We start from the raw sequence: 15,754 nt of genomic DNA, 5'->3' as shown, positions 1-15,754 counted from the left end.
ATATTGCGAACACTCTTTTATTTCACCTTACTGACTTGGTTACCTTTTGCTTTTTCTTTCTTTTTGATTATTCCCATTCCCAAAGGTTGGTTCGTGCATATTGGTATCATCAGCATACCATACTAGATCCAGAGGTCCTCTTCCTCAACCTAGCAACCCATAAAGCAAAAGCTAGGGCAAAGGGAAAATGGATGATTTAAGTGGTATCGGGAAAGATAATGTTGTAGTGGCGGAAAATGTTGAAACTTCAGATGGTAGAAGCACTCCAGGGCAGAATGAGTTGGTCTTGCGTTTGGAGCAAAAATTCTTGGAACTATAGGGCAATCTTGAGCATGTCCGAAATCTGGCAAACCTTTCCCTTACTCTCAATGTTCCCGACATCAACCAGCAAAACCCGACTACCCAGAACCAAACACCTTCACAAAACACAGAAAACCAAAATCCACCACCCATAGCTCCAAATCCTCCCGCACCACATCAGTATCATAATCCCAAACCTCCACAGAACCTTAACCCACTACCAATGCAAACTCCTCAACAACATCACCATCATCAAACTCAATACCCGCAAACCACTACTTATCACACTCCCCAAAATGCACCGCAACCTACTCCCGATCCATAAAACTCAACCAACGACCACCCATATATCCAATTCCAGGAACTCATCAAAGAAATCCGATATATGTGGAAACCTTATCCCATACCTCGCAGCAAACCCTATACATACCTGAACCGACCGAGAAGGATTTGCTCATTAGAAACATGGCGGAAGAGCTCAAGAAACTCATAGGGAGAGTCCAGAGTGTTGAAGGTGGGAAAGGCATTGAAGGACTGAATTACGAATATCTGTGTATTAAGCCAGATGTGAAACTGCTAGAGGATTACAAACCTCCAAAGTTTGAAATGTTCGATGGCACTGGAGATCCTAATGTGCATCTAAGAACATACTGTGACAAGCTTGTAAGAGTAAGTAAGAATGAACAAATCTGCATGAAGTTGTTCATGAGAAGTTTTACAGGAGACGCCTTATCTTGGTATATCAGTCAAAACCCAAAGAAATGGGCAAATTGGGTAATTATGGCATCAGACTTCATGGACAGATTCAGGTTCAACACAGAAAATGCGCCAAACATTTTCTATATTCAAAACCTCAAGAAGAAGCCGACAGAAACCTTCCGCGAGTATGCTACTCATTGGAGATCAAAGGACACAAAGGTAAGGCCAACACTCGAAGAAGAACAAATGAACAAGTTCTTTGTTAGAGCTCAAGATCCGCAGTATTATGAAAGATTGATGGTCATCGAGAAATTAAGTTCTCAAACATCATCAAGTTGGGAGAGAGAATAAAAGAATGAATCAAGAGCGGGATTGTGACTAATTTTGAGGCGCTACAAGCCACAAATAAAGCCTTGCAATCAGTAGGTATTTCAAAGAAGAAAGAAGTGGGTGTTATGATGGTAGCCCAGGGCCCTAAGTCTCCCCTCACATACCAAACACCTCCACCCACAGATCAACCCTCACCCCCAAAATACCAATACCCTGCCACCACCTACCATACCTACAACACTCAACCTGCATATTACCATTCACCTCCACCCGCCCACCAAAACTACCCAAAGCCACATCTAAATTTAGACCGCAGAACTCCTAGACAATACACCCCAATTGCTGAACCCATAGCCCAACTGTATGAGAGACTGAAGGCCGCTGGTTACGACACCCTTATTCCTATTGTTGTTGTGGAAAATCCTTCCCAATGGATCAACCCCAACAAAATATGTGCTTATCATTTAGGCATAAATGGTCATACCATTGAGGAATGTCGCACGTTGAAAGATAAGATTCTGACACTGATCGACACTAAGGTTATACAAGCAAAGGAAGTTGCACTGAATGTCCGCAATAACCCTCTACCGGATCACAGAGGTAAGGGTGTAAACGTGATGTAAATTGACGAGGAATGGGATCAAGAAGGGTCCATCGGACTCATTCGAGAGGGGGACACTCTTAAAACATCTCCGGTCACCCTCACGCCAGTTGTGGTATAAACCCAGGCGCCATTTAAAGTTGAGGTAGCTACACCCTTCACTGTAATGGTAGCTCCCACACCATCGTACAAGTTTGATGTCATCCCATGGGATTATGTTGCGGAAGCAAGAAGAAAGGGAAAAGCCAAAATGGAAAAAATAAGTGCCGCGCAAGGTATGACTAAAACTGGCAGAGTTTACACACCTGAGAATTTGGGAGGAACAAGCAAAGAAGTTGCACCTAAACCTCCTGTTGTTGAGACTGGCACTGATGGCCATTGGAGTAAGATACAAGGAAGGGAATACTCTATTGTTGACCACCTGAAAAAGACTTCTACTTAGATATCCATTTTATCATTGTTGCAAAATTCAAACGCATACAAGAATGCCTTGATAAAAGTGTTGAGTGAAGCTTATGTACCCGCCGACATCACTAATGGAGAGATGGCTAACATGGTCGGGCAGGTAATGGAGAGTCACAAAATCACTTTCCATGAAGATGAATTACTGCCAGAAGGATTGAGTCACAACAAGGCGTTGCACATCACAGTGCAATCCGAGGATAAGTTCATTGCCAAGGTCCTGATAGATGGAGGTTCGAGTCTGAACATATGTCTACTGACCACTTTGAAAATATTAGGTAAGGGCATGCACGAGATACGAATGAGAAGTATGAATGTGAAGGCATTTGACGGATCTCAGAGAGCCATTATCGGGGAAATCAACCTTGATCGACAGATTGGTCTGACTTGGTTTGATATTGAGTTCCAAGTGCTAGATATATCTGCTACTTACAACCTATTATTGGGATGACCATGGATACATGCAGCGGGGTCGTGACTTCTACTCTGCACCAAGCTGTGAAGTTAGAATGGAATCATCAGAAGGTGATCATTCATGGAGACAGAAGAAACCCTATCTACACAAACCAGACCGTTCCAGTCATCGAAAATAGGAGGAAGTTGGGTAGGAAACATATCACCGCATTGAGTGGGTAAACACAGTTGAAAAGGATCGATGATGTATCAAGAAGATAGAAAGCATATTGTTGTGGATGGGATATGAACCATGTAAGGGTCTCGGTAAAAAGCTTCAAGGGATCACTAAACCCATACAACCACAATATCATGGAACGACCTTTGGACTCGGGTATGAATATATCATAAAAGAACATCAGGATTGTATACCGCCATGGCTCGCCCATTATCATCCGGTGGAACAACCCATACCACCTCTGCACCAGATATTCCGTTAGGCTGACATGATGTGGAGATTCGAGAAAGATGAGATTTTGGCCGGTACAAGGAAGCTATTTTTGGATGAAGAAGACATGGACTGCAGTGCAATTATTGAGGAAGAGGAGGAGAAGGAAGACCTTACCATTCAGACAATGGAAGAAGGAGTTGTTCTCAAGAATTGGATCATTGCACCATCCCGGGTTCGCCGAGTTCTTGGGTAGCCTGGCAAATTAGCATGACTTGATTTCAAATTGTTTTGATCATTTAAGACATTTTCAGTATTTTGTTTTGAAATAATTACTCGAGCCATCGAGTCGTACTTGTTGACATTTTAAAGTTTTATTAATGCATTACTGCTTTTCATATTTATTATTGTCTTTCTACTTTCTTTTCAGCATAATTATTACATATCCTGATGAACCTACTTCTGTGACATGTAATGAGACAACACAACATAAGGACATAGATTCGGAAGATTTGGTAGATGATGTAATACCTGAGGAAATTGTCAAAGAAGTAGAGAATTTGGAAAACAAACCAAAGTCTAATTTGGAGGAAACTGAGGCCACTAACTTAGAGGATTCTGAAATAGTCAAGGAAACTCGTATAAGCATTCATCTATCACCGTCAAAGAAAGAAGAGTATGCCAGGTTCCTAAAGGAATATGAGGACATTTTCGCATGGTCCTATGATAATATGACTGGGTTAAGCACATCCATAGTAGCTCACAAGCTACCCACCAATCCTATGTGTTCACTGGTAAAATAGAAGCTCAGGAAATTCAAGCCAGATATGAGTTTAAAGATAAAAGAGGAGGTCACCAAACAAATTAAAGCTAAGGTTCTCCGAGTGGTCGAATACCTAACCTGGTTAGCCAACATTGTTCCGGTTCCAAAGAAATACGGGAAAGTTAGAGTATGTGTCGATTACCGAGATCTGAACAGAGCGAGTCCTAAGAATGATTTCCCATTGCCTAACATACACATACTAATCGACAATTGCGCCAAGCATGAACTCCAATCCTTAGTGAATTGATTTGTAGGATATCATTAGATCTCGGTGGATGAAAAGGATGCTGAAAAGATCGTCTTTATCACACCATGAGGGATATATTGTTACAAAATGATGTTGTTTGGTTTGAAAATTGCTGGGGCCACCTACATGAGAGCCATGAAGACTATCTTCCACGACATGATACACATGGAAATAGAAGTGTACGTGGATGATGTTATCATCAAATCTAAAAGGAGTTCGGATCACATAGCAGACCTAAAGAAATTTTTCGACCGGCTTCGAAAATACAATTTGAAGTTGAACCCTGCAAAATATGCCTTCGGAGTTCCTATTGGAAAGTTGTTAGGTTTCATAATCAGCCGCTGAGGCATTGAGTTAGACCCGTCAAAAATCAAAGTTATCCAGGACTTGCCACCGCCAAAGAATAAGAATGGTGTGATGAGTTTTATAGGATGCCTCAATTATGTCAGCTGTTTTATAGCACAATCAACAATGATATGTGAGCTAATCTTCAAAATGCTGAGGAAAGATGCTGCAATAAGTTGGACAGAAGAATGTCAGAAAGCCTTCGACAAAATCAAGGAATATTTATCTAAACCACCCGTGTTGGTCCTGCCATAACCAAGAAGACCTCTGCTGCTTTATATGTCAGTGTTGGATGGAGCCTTTGGATGCATTCTGGAGCAACGTGATGAAACTTGAAGGAAAAAGCAGGCGATATATTATCTGAGCAAGAAGTTCACGCCTTACGAAACCTGGTACTCTTTGTTGGAACACACCTGCTGTGCTTTGACATGGATAGCCCAAACGTTGAGACATTATTTCTGTGCATACACTACATATCTTATATCAAGGATGGATCCACTAAAATACATCTTTCAGAAACCCATGCCTATGGGTAAGTTAGCAAAGTGGCATATATTGCTAAGTGAGTTCACGTCATCTATGTAACTCAGAAGGCAGTCAAAGGGCAAGCATTGACTGATCACTTGGCAAACAATCCCGTAGATGGAGAATACGAACCACTAAAGATGTATCGAAGCATACGACAGTTGGAGGATATTCTTTGACAGAGCAACAAACTTCAAGGGAGTGGGCATCAGAGCTATCTTAGTATCAGAAATCGGTCAACATTACCGGTATTCGAAAAACTCAGGTTCCCGTGCACCAACAATATGGCAGAATACGAAGCCTGTATTTTGGGACTCAGGTTGTCCGTCGACATGAACATTCAGGAGCTGCCGGTAATAGGAGATTCTGATCTATTGGTGCACCAGGTTCTAGGAGAATGGTCTACTAAGAACACCAAAATATTACCATACTTGCTACAAGAGTTGATCAAGAGGTTCACAACGATAGAATTCAAACGTGTTCCAAGGATTCATAATGAGTTTGCAGATGCATTAGACATCTTGTCTTCCATGATACAACATCCACACAAGAATTTCATTGATCCTATCCTAATTAGAATTCATAAGCAGCCATCTTATTGTGCTCATGTTGAAGAAGAGTTTGACGAAAATACGTGGTTCCACGACATTAAGTAATACTTGTAAAAGTTAGAATATCTAGAGAATGCTACACACACTCATAAGCGCACGCTCCGAAGATTGGCCAATCATTTCTTTCAAAGCAGAGGAATTTTGTATAGAAGAACTCCTGACTTAGGATTATTGTGATGTGTCGACGATAAGGAGGCATCTAGATTACTCGAAGAAATACATGCCGGAACTTCCGGACCCCATATGAATGGTTTTTTGGCGAAGAAGATATTAAGAGCAGGATATTTTTGGATGACTATGGAAATAGACTGCATCAAATATGTTCAAAAGTATCACCAATGCCAGATACATGCTAATATGGTACGAGTACCTCCTAACGAACTCAATGCAACGAGTTCTCCCTGGCCTTTCTATGCTTGGGGCATGGATGTCATCGGACCAATCGAACCTGCTACTTCAAATGGACACAGGTTCATTTTAGTGGCTATAGATTACTTCGCAAAATGGGTTGAAGCCGCTTCCTATAAGGCGGTAACCAAGAAGGTCATAGAAGATTTTGTCTGGGACAACATTGTTTGTCGATTTGGAGTACTTGAGTCAATCATTACTGACAATTCCGCCAATATCAACAATGATATGATGAAAGCCATGTGTGAAACATTCAAGATCAAGCATCATAATTCTACAACATACATGCCGCAAATGAATTGAGTTGTAGAAGCCGCCAATAAAGACATCAAGAAGATAATGAGGAAAACGGTGGACAACTATAAACAATGGCACAAAAAGCTACCATTTTCTTTGCTCGGATACCTCACCACAGTTCGTGCATCCACTGGGGCTACCCCTGCCTACTGGTCTATGGTACCGAGGCCGTTATCCCTACTGAAGTGGAAATTCCTTCCTTAAGGATCATACAAGAGGCTGAGCTCAGTGACGCGTAATGGGTATAGAACCGGTATGAATAACTAGCTCTCATTGATGGTAAAATAATGAACGCAATGTGTCATGGTCAACTCTACCAGAACATAATGGCAATAGATTTCAATAAAAAGGTTAGGTCAAGGCAATTCACACCGGGGTAATTGGTGCTGAAACGAATCTTCCCACATCAGGATGAAGCAAAAAAGGAAGTTCTCAGCCAACTAGTAAGGACCTTATATGGCTCATCGAGTAGTAACAGGAGGAGCCCTTATACTTGCAGAGATGGATGGAGAGATTTGGCCAAAACCTATCAATTCGGAAGCAGTCAAGAGATACTACGTTTAAGGCTATGTTTGCACTTTCTGTTTGATGTAACCTGAACTACTCTTGACATGATTCCCGTTTATGAGGGGATACGTAGGCAGCCATGTGGGTTCAGTCACATCATAATAAAATCCTCATTCCCCTCTATGGTCAGAAACTGGTGCAAGGTCTCGAGTTTTCCCGATCTCATCATATTCGGAATCGCCAAGGAACATATCGCCCAAAGTATGCATTTAAACTAAAGCAAAATTTTGAGGAGGATCCTCAAAATTCCGAGTTAAGGAAGTTGCAATGTCTCAAAGCGTGTCACAGTCACCAATTCAACAAGATTATTTGCTCTCATGCATTACCATATATTTTGAACAACTACATTTTTATATAAATGATTTATCACAAATGCATGTTTTTCGAAAATTTCATTCTTTCTATAGTAGCCAGACATTACCCGGGATGACTCAAATTGTACCTCGAGACAGGAACAAAAGCAAAGCAAGGAATCGAGAGCACGAACCAAACTTTCCCCCTCCAAACTCATAATTTTCCTTTGGATGCGGGCACAATGGATATAACAGGACCGTCCGCAAATATATACACACAACAAGATCACTATCTTCCCACCGACAAAAGCCGCCAAACACAAACGCATCAAGCTAAGAAATACTTTTCCTTATCGCATTCAATCATTGCTCTTCTTGCATAGGGCTAAGCACCGTCCTCATCATCACATAAGGCTAAACACTGCCTTTCTTACATGAGACTAAGAATTGTCTCCATTCCTTACATGAGACTAAACATTGTCTCCATTATTACATAAGGCTAAGCATTGCTTTTCCTTGCATGAGACTAGACACTGTCTCCACTCCTTTTGTGAGACTAAACACTGTCTCCATTCTTTGCATGAGACTAAGCACTATCTTCATTATTGCACAAGGCTAAGCACTACCTTTCTTTCCATGAGACTACGCATTGTCTTTATTCCTTACATAAGGCTAAGCACTGCCTCACCATTGCATAAGGCTAAGCACTGTCTCACCATTGCATAAGGCTAAGCACTGCCTTTCCTTACATAAAACCAAGTGCTGTCTCCCCTTTTCATATTGGGCTAAGCACTGCCCTCATCTCATACAAGACTAAGCCTTGTCTTATCTCGTTCTTGCATGTTACAAAGCATCACCTGTTTCCTCTATCAACCGATCGATATTACCACATACTTGCATTTCATGGGTTGAAATATCGCATCATAGTCCGAATGCATCATCCTCAGAGCCTGAAGACATCAAGCCATGGCCGGAGGATCTCTCGAAACTGCATATCATTATTTAAAGGCATTAGTTCGGAGGCACCATCCTCATGGCCCGAGGATACCATTTCATGGCCTGTGAATCCCTTATCATACGATTTATGGCCCAAGATGTCATAGTCTAAGGACATCATCCTCATCGTCCAAAGACAACTCTCATGGTTTGAAGGGAATTTGCATCATGTTTAAATTTTCACAATAACCCATATATATTTGTGTGCATCATGTTTTAAGTTTTGCAGGTAACTAGGGAGGTAACTGTTCTACAAACAGGAGCAATTCTCGCTTTGGTTTCTGTTCACAACGTTCACATCCTTCGATCACCTCAAACGTAACCGATAATCAGCAATTGACTACCCCTTACTCTATAACCATTCAAATATCTGCCTTATACATCCGCAACGATCAAATTCGCATTCATAACTCCACCTGAAATCATCCGTTGATAACGACAATTTCGCATCCAAAAGGTCCTCTTCGAAACATGCGACCACTTTTATAATAATTCCATCGGTTTCGTTCGTCGTTGGATCCAGAACTACACAAGACCCGATTCCTGTAACGCCAAGGATATGTAGGAAACTCAAGAACTTGGGTTTGACCCCTATTTTTTCAAAACACATCATTCCTCACTCACTTCGGATAAAATTGGTCATCATTTTCTTTACCTGATAAACTCATCATTCCCGGGTAAAGAGGGTAGTTGTTGATACCCAATTTTGCCCTCATGCTTTTATAAATATCATGTATACTTTCAAAATATTATTTCTTGCATTATTACCTAATTTACAGGATTCATATAAGAATTTTCTATAATATTTAAAGATTAAAATTGATTTTCTCGTATTTAATTATTTAAATATTTATTAAATATCCCTTCAAATTTTTTTGGGATGGGTTAATCATCCAACATGTATGTTTTATAACATTTTATGTCATTTCATATAATTACATTTTCGCATTTTTGGAGCTATTTACACATTATTTGCAATAATATCCTATACTTTACAATTAATTGCATTTTGTCATTTTACTCAAGGGAAAATATTTTTTATATTTTTATAACATTCATTTATTATTTTAAAATATTAAATTTCATAAATAATATTTTTATATTTATTTAGATATTTTATTATTATTATTTTTAATTTATTGCATTTAAAATCCAGCTTAATGCAAGGCTAATTTCGGACCAAAGCTTAGCTCAATTCCCCCTGGACCAAAACCAAACAACTCTTTAAAAATTCGGTCAGTACCCATTTTAAATGATCTATACCGTTCATCTTTTGAATCCTGGCCGTTGATCTCTCAAGATCAACGACCTTCGCTCATCCAAGCCCTTTTAATTAACCAAACACAGAAACCCTACTTCATCTCCCACCTATTAGCCTCCCCAAATCCCCTCTTCTCTCCTCTTCTCTCTTCTGAAGAATCCTAACCGCCTCTCTCTTAATTTCCTCTCCTAATCCTGTTGATAATGGGATTCCGCTATTATTTGCTTACCATATCTATGTTGCTTCTCTACCGGTCACACTTTTATGGTATTACTTAGGTATTTGCCCAATTTTGGCAAATACCATCTCTATATAGGACTGGAATCAACCTCAATCTTGGAGATTTGAAAAATATTTCGTCTATATACATGAAAAAATGCCTGATTCTTCATACCAGTTGGCCGATTTTTGAGTATTAAACCTTAACTGGGGTTTGGAGTTTGATTTATTTCCTTTCCTGTTACTTTACTGATTGCATGCGATATTTTACTCTTTTTGTTCATGTTTACTTAAATTTCTTTCCTTGTTTACTTGCTTTATTCAACACTATATAAACCCCCTCCCCAATTTCCTCCGGGACGGACTTTGAATTACTGAGAAATATTACTACTACTCTCTTATTCTTATTCATCTTATACTACTCTGAGGCTCAATTGTTTGGCCAGCCGAAAGTCAAGGCCATTAGAATTCAATTGACGAACCTTTCTCAGTGTGAGCACTGCCCGGGGTTCATTCTAAACCCTTGGGAACTCTGACGCACTGAGATTCCTAGGTTCTACTGTTCGTTTCGCTATTTGACATTGGAGTATTGCTGAAATTATTCTTCGTATTTACTTGTTTCTTAATCTGTAACTGGTAAGTACCTATGGCCTTTGAAATTCCGTTCCTTTTCATTTGAGTTACTGTTCTGCATATCTATGTCTCTGAGATTTTGTGAATCAACACGCTATTGTACTCTCTGAAGTTCTTCTTGAGGCTCTATGCTTTCTAGTAATCGGATTTGCCTATTTGTTGTCCCGATTCTATTTTTTAAATATGTTGGCTCTAATGTGTAATTCCTATTATTGTTGCTTACTCTGAGTTTAGCTTCTTACTTTGTTTTGTGCTCTTGTGATGAGATGAGTCATGTTCTAATTCTTGTTGAGTCATTCATGTATAACTTAATGTTTCACTAGAATCAACTTCTGATCATGTTACTAGCCTAAACCTGCTTTCCCTACTACTTGTAAGCTAATGCATGTTCCCTGCTCTGTCTTATATCTTTGTAATAATCAATATATATGTGTCAGACCTTGTTAAGTCATACCTGCCCAACCTGCTGAGTTTCTGATGTTGTACTGGTTAGCTAAGGGTTGTTTCCATGCTATTTAAGTTCTAATGTATGCTTGGACTTACGCAATTCTGTGCTCTTCAATACTGTTTGAGACCTTAGGAAACCTCATAACTAGTCTCTCCTCTCACATATGGCTGACTAGTATCAGGTTCAATACTAGCCTATCTTGCTTCTGAGAATCGACATGTTTCTTATATTATGATTAATGTTCATCATGCTAGGGTCTTTCCTATGTTCCATTAAGCAATTGTTTGAACGTGAGCTGGTTCTGTTACTTTGTTCCTTGTGGTTTTCATGATGAACATTTTTGTGTGTTGACTGTGCTTTGTTTGCCTCTGACTTGAATCTATTAGACCTTCATCTAAGGTTCCCTAGGTTGACTCTAAATGATGCTTCATTATTGAAACTCTTTGGAATGGTTTACTATCCTACATAGTCAATTAGGTCACTCTTAAACTTTGTCACTAGAACTATGAGCACAAACTTGCCTTGTGTGCTTCCCAATCTGGCTTGATCATGTTTATATGTCTTGTCTAGAGCTTTTGTTAGCCACAACTCTATGAACTAAGTGTTGGAGTTGTTTAGTTCATTTCATGAACATTTTGTCACCTATATGGCTGATTTGAGTAAGTATGGTTATTCGTTAGGCCTATTGTTGGGCCATACAAGTTGGGTTTGAGTATGGAACTCAAGTTGCTATGGTAATCGGTGTATGGGTTTGCTCTTGTGCAAAGATTAGATTATTGAAGGCTTGTGACATCCCTGGGTTGTTCTGCATTGGGCCTGTGTTTGTTCTATTGGGTTTTTGGTTGTTTTATTCTGTAACTAGTCATATTTAGGTTTATACCATGTCATTTGGTCCTGTAATAATTTGTAATAACGAATAATGGGGAGATTAATGAAAGGGGGCTGGGGTATTCAAATATTCGCATGAATTGGTAGATAACATGTCTATAAGGTTTACATGCTTTATGTGCTACTTTGTTTAAACTTGCTTTATTTTTTCATATCAGTAGAAATCATGGCTATAGGAATCACGCACATCTCACTTGCATACTATCCAAACACGTTAGTTCAAGTATTTACCATACTCGATTCTATGTTACTAGTGTGTATTTAGACAACATGCCTATATGATGTATGACATATGCTTTTTGTCAACCTAGATACCATGCCTATAGGACTTCAAATAATCAATTGGTCAATTATTTCTATTACTCTTAGTGTGCTGCCCATCTAGATGCCATGACTATAGGACACCAATATTTTAATCAACTACTCATGTTTGTTTTCATTACACTATCTCGCCTAGATGGCATGCCTATAAGAGTACAACGTTATAAAATCAAGTGTGATTATCAATGGTTAGAAATCCTGCATATAGGATGTTGTCACTCGTTTAAAAAATTGTTTATAAGATCAACGTTGTTAATACTAGACTTTCGAGGCTATTCCATTGCCTAAGTTATCAACTATTAGAAATCCTGCCTATAGGATATTGTGACCTTCTTGAGACACACGTCTATTAAATCAGCACCGATAACTCATAATTCTAGGATTGTTTCATTACGCAAACAATTAGAAATTAGGCCTATAGGATTTACAATGCCTGTAGTCTGCTTAAGCATTAGTCTAAAAATTTCAGTACTGCCTGCATGATACCAGAAATCAGAATCATATATAAATCATGCCCATAGTACTTAACGACTCAAATACGTCTTAATCCTGAAATTGTCTATTGTGTAGCTTGGAACTGGTTTGCGTGCTTTGTTGTTACATGTGGAGGATAACATGAGCCACTCTTTGCTATTATATGTAGTCCTACTTGTTTTGAATGCACAATTAGTTTTATCATTTTGAGCAACCTAGGTAAAGTCTAGAACCAGCCGAATAGAGGTCCAAAGCCTCCCGGACTGCAGGTATGGGACAGGTAGTGCATGTATTGTTACACCTTATATTTTCGTACGTAAAAGTGCGTCGTAAGAAAACTAATGTAAGAACAAAAATAAGATCATATTTGGAAGTATATAAAGTAAGTTATCATATTACCTCAGAGGTTACAAATATTGAATATCATGAACAACAAGTACAAAGAGGGTTGGAAGGTTCAAAAGCTAAGGAGTTGAAGAAAATAATGATTCGTCGAAAGTCAACAAGTTGGGAATGTTATAACCCGTACCTTTGGTGTAAGACTAGGGTTCTTAACATGATAATAAGGTTATGTTATGAGTTATGTTAGTCGTATGATAGTCGTGTGTTATGTTTTGAAGTCAGGCGAGTTGAGGAACAAAAGTCGATGAAAGTCATCACAAGTTACGTTCATATGCTATACTGAAATTTGGGTCAAATATAACTGCAATTGTCTCCCAATATACTTAGATTTATTGGGTGTTCCACCCATAAAATTGAAGATCTATGAGTCTATTTTATAAATCATTAAACCATTTATAACTACGACATCGGAGTATATAGATATATGCGTTTTTGCAAGACTGCGCAAGCTGCTAAGTGACAAGTAGGTATGTCACCTACTTGCTTAAATGATCGTCCGAAAATGGTCCAGTTCGGGTTGTACAAAGAGGCCTTTTAAAGGCCTATTTCCTTCATATATTAGACTGATAATAGGGCATAATAACCAGATATAATCTCTGCAAAAACCCTCCCAAATATTGCCCACAAACCCTAAGTGATTTTCTCTCCCTTTCAAGTTCTAATTGGAGGTAAAACTTAGAGTTTGAAGAGCCAAGATAGGAGCTGAGTTATTCAACAAATAAGGTAAGTTTACTGCTCTCTTTCATCCATTTTTTTCTACTGGAGATGTATGGAAAGTCGTTCTATAATTGTAAGAACTCACGGGACGGTGATAGGAAGCCGTGAGTTCGAGTTATTCACTTGTAGCAAATGTTTTATGGACTGTTTTGTGTTGTTGTTGGATTGCGTGTTTTACTACTGTTGTATGGTGTTTTAGAGTAGGAATGGTGTGAATAAACACCACATAAATGTAGGGTGGTGGGCTGGTCATTCATCGTAATATTTTTGGGTTGTTTGACACTACTACAATAGTCATTTTGTGTACGAAGAGATTGGGGTGTGTTGGGTTGTTTTGTAGTATTTATGGTGTATATAAGGTGGGAAAATAATGTATATATGTTGTTATTGTTGTGTTCTTGTGTTTTTGGTGTTATCTTTAATTTGGAGGAAGTAAGGATTATAGGAGAGATGCTGCCCGTTTTAATACAAAATAAGCTTGCCGTTCGTTGTGCGATAGTTGTACCTTTCGTAACTTAATGATAGTATTATTATTGTTGTTGTAGATTAAGGTGCGAAGAGGCGAGTTAAATTTGGTGATTGGAAAGATTGTGATAAGGTATGTTAAGGCTAAACCTTTCTTCATTTTGGCATGATCCCGTAACGACATGAGTTTGATAACGAGGCATAAAGAGAAGTTCGTATTCCTGAACTTATGTACATTATCCTAGTCTCATAAGTTAAAGTATTCTCCCGTATCAGGACTTTATATTCAGTTAAGTATTGTCTTCTTCCAGTCAAGAGAGTAGAGGGTCTAAATATGTATACATATATATATATACACGATATTACAGTATTTTCATCACCATCGAGCTATAATCGGTGGGCAGGCTCCTATTGGGCAACCTCTAATCAGATGGTAAGTTATATACCGAGCCTATTGTGGCCGAGTGCCTATAAGCGAGCTCAGAATGGCCGAGATACCTAGCCTAGTATGGCGGAGCGCCTATGAGAGAGCCTACTACGGCCGAGCAGTTACTCGAACTGAGCCTTATAGGGCCGGCCATTTATTTGACTTACTATATGGAGAGAGTTGAGTCAGTATCAGCAGATAAGTATATATCTAGATCATCTTTGACTCCCAGTTACTTTCAGTTATTATATTATTAGTCCAGTTTCAGTTTTCAGTTATTTTATTGCCTTACATACTCGGTACATTATTTCGTACTGACGTCCCTTTTCTGGGGATGCTGTATTTCATGCGTGCAGGTTTAGATAGACAGACGGGTAGACCTCCTCAGTAGGTGTTGCCCATGTTCAGCTTGATCGGTAAGCTCCACGTCCTTCGGAGTTGCTAGGTCTAAGATTTTGTGTACATATTGTGTATATATGTTATGGGTAGGTCGGGGCCTTGTTCTGATCACAGTACATCCATCAGTAGAGGCTTGTAGACATATCCTGTCAGTTAGTGCAGTATGTTGGGCTTGTAGGCCTTGTATGTATATGTTTGTTGGTTTGCCAGCTGTAGTAGTTATGGCGGCCTTGTCGGCCCAGATTTATTTTGATATTCAGTCAGAGCTAGTTTCCTTTCAGTTTAATATTTTGTTTCGTGAACTGTCTTGCAATGTGGCCCTATGGCCAAATTATGACATTATATGTTCAGAGTCCCTTAGTCGCAAGTTGGTACGCTAGGTTAAGTGAGGCACCGGGTGCCGGTCTCGCCCCCAGGTTCGGGGAGCGACACACATAGGGTACGGTTAATTAGAGCACCTTTAAGTAACAACTTCAACATAGTAATTGGGTAGCAGGAGATGATAGTCCGTGCCCGGTGAATAGTATGAGCAACCCCCTGCCTTAAGGGAGTTGTGAAGTATTATTTATGTTGCACGGGGTGATCCTTTAGGCTAAACAACATAGGACCCCCCTTTCTTTATATATTTGTTATTTACACTTAGTCATCTAACATAGACCAATGTAGTTGTATCGTTGTAATCATTAAAGATTTGTACCGATTCTCATGTGTTATGATAAGACTCTTTGACTTCTATATTTCCCTTTGTTTATTCG

This window comes from Nicotiana tabacum, chromosome 19 (genome assembly GCF_000715075.1).
Source record: "Nicotiana tabacum cultivar K326 chromosome 19, ASM71507v2, whole genome shotgun sequence".
In the NCBI taxonomy this organism is placed as follows: domain Eukaryota; kingdom Viridiplantae; phylum Streptophyta; class Magnoliopsida; order Solanales; family Solanaceae; genus Nicotiana; species Nicotiana tabacum.
Note: the sequence above shows the minus strand (reverse complement) of the source record.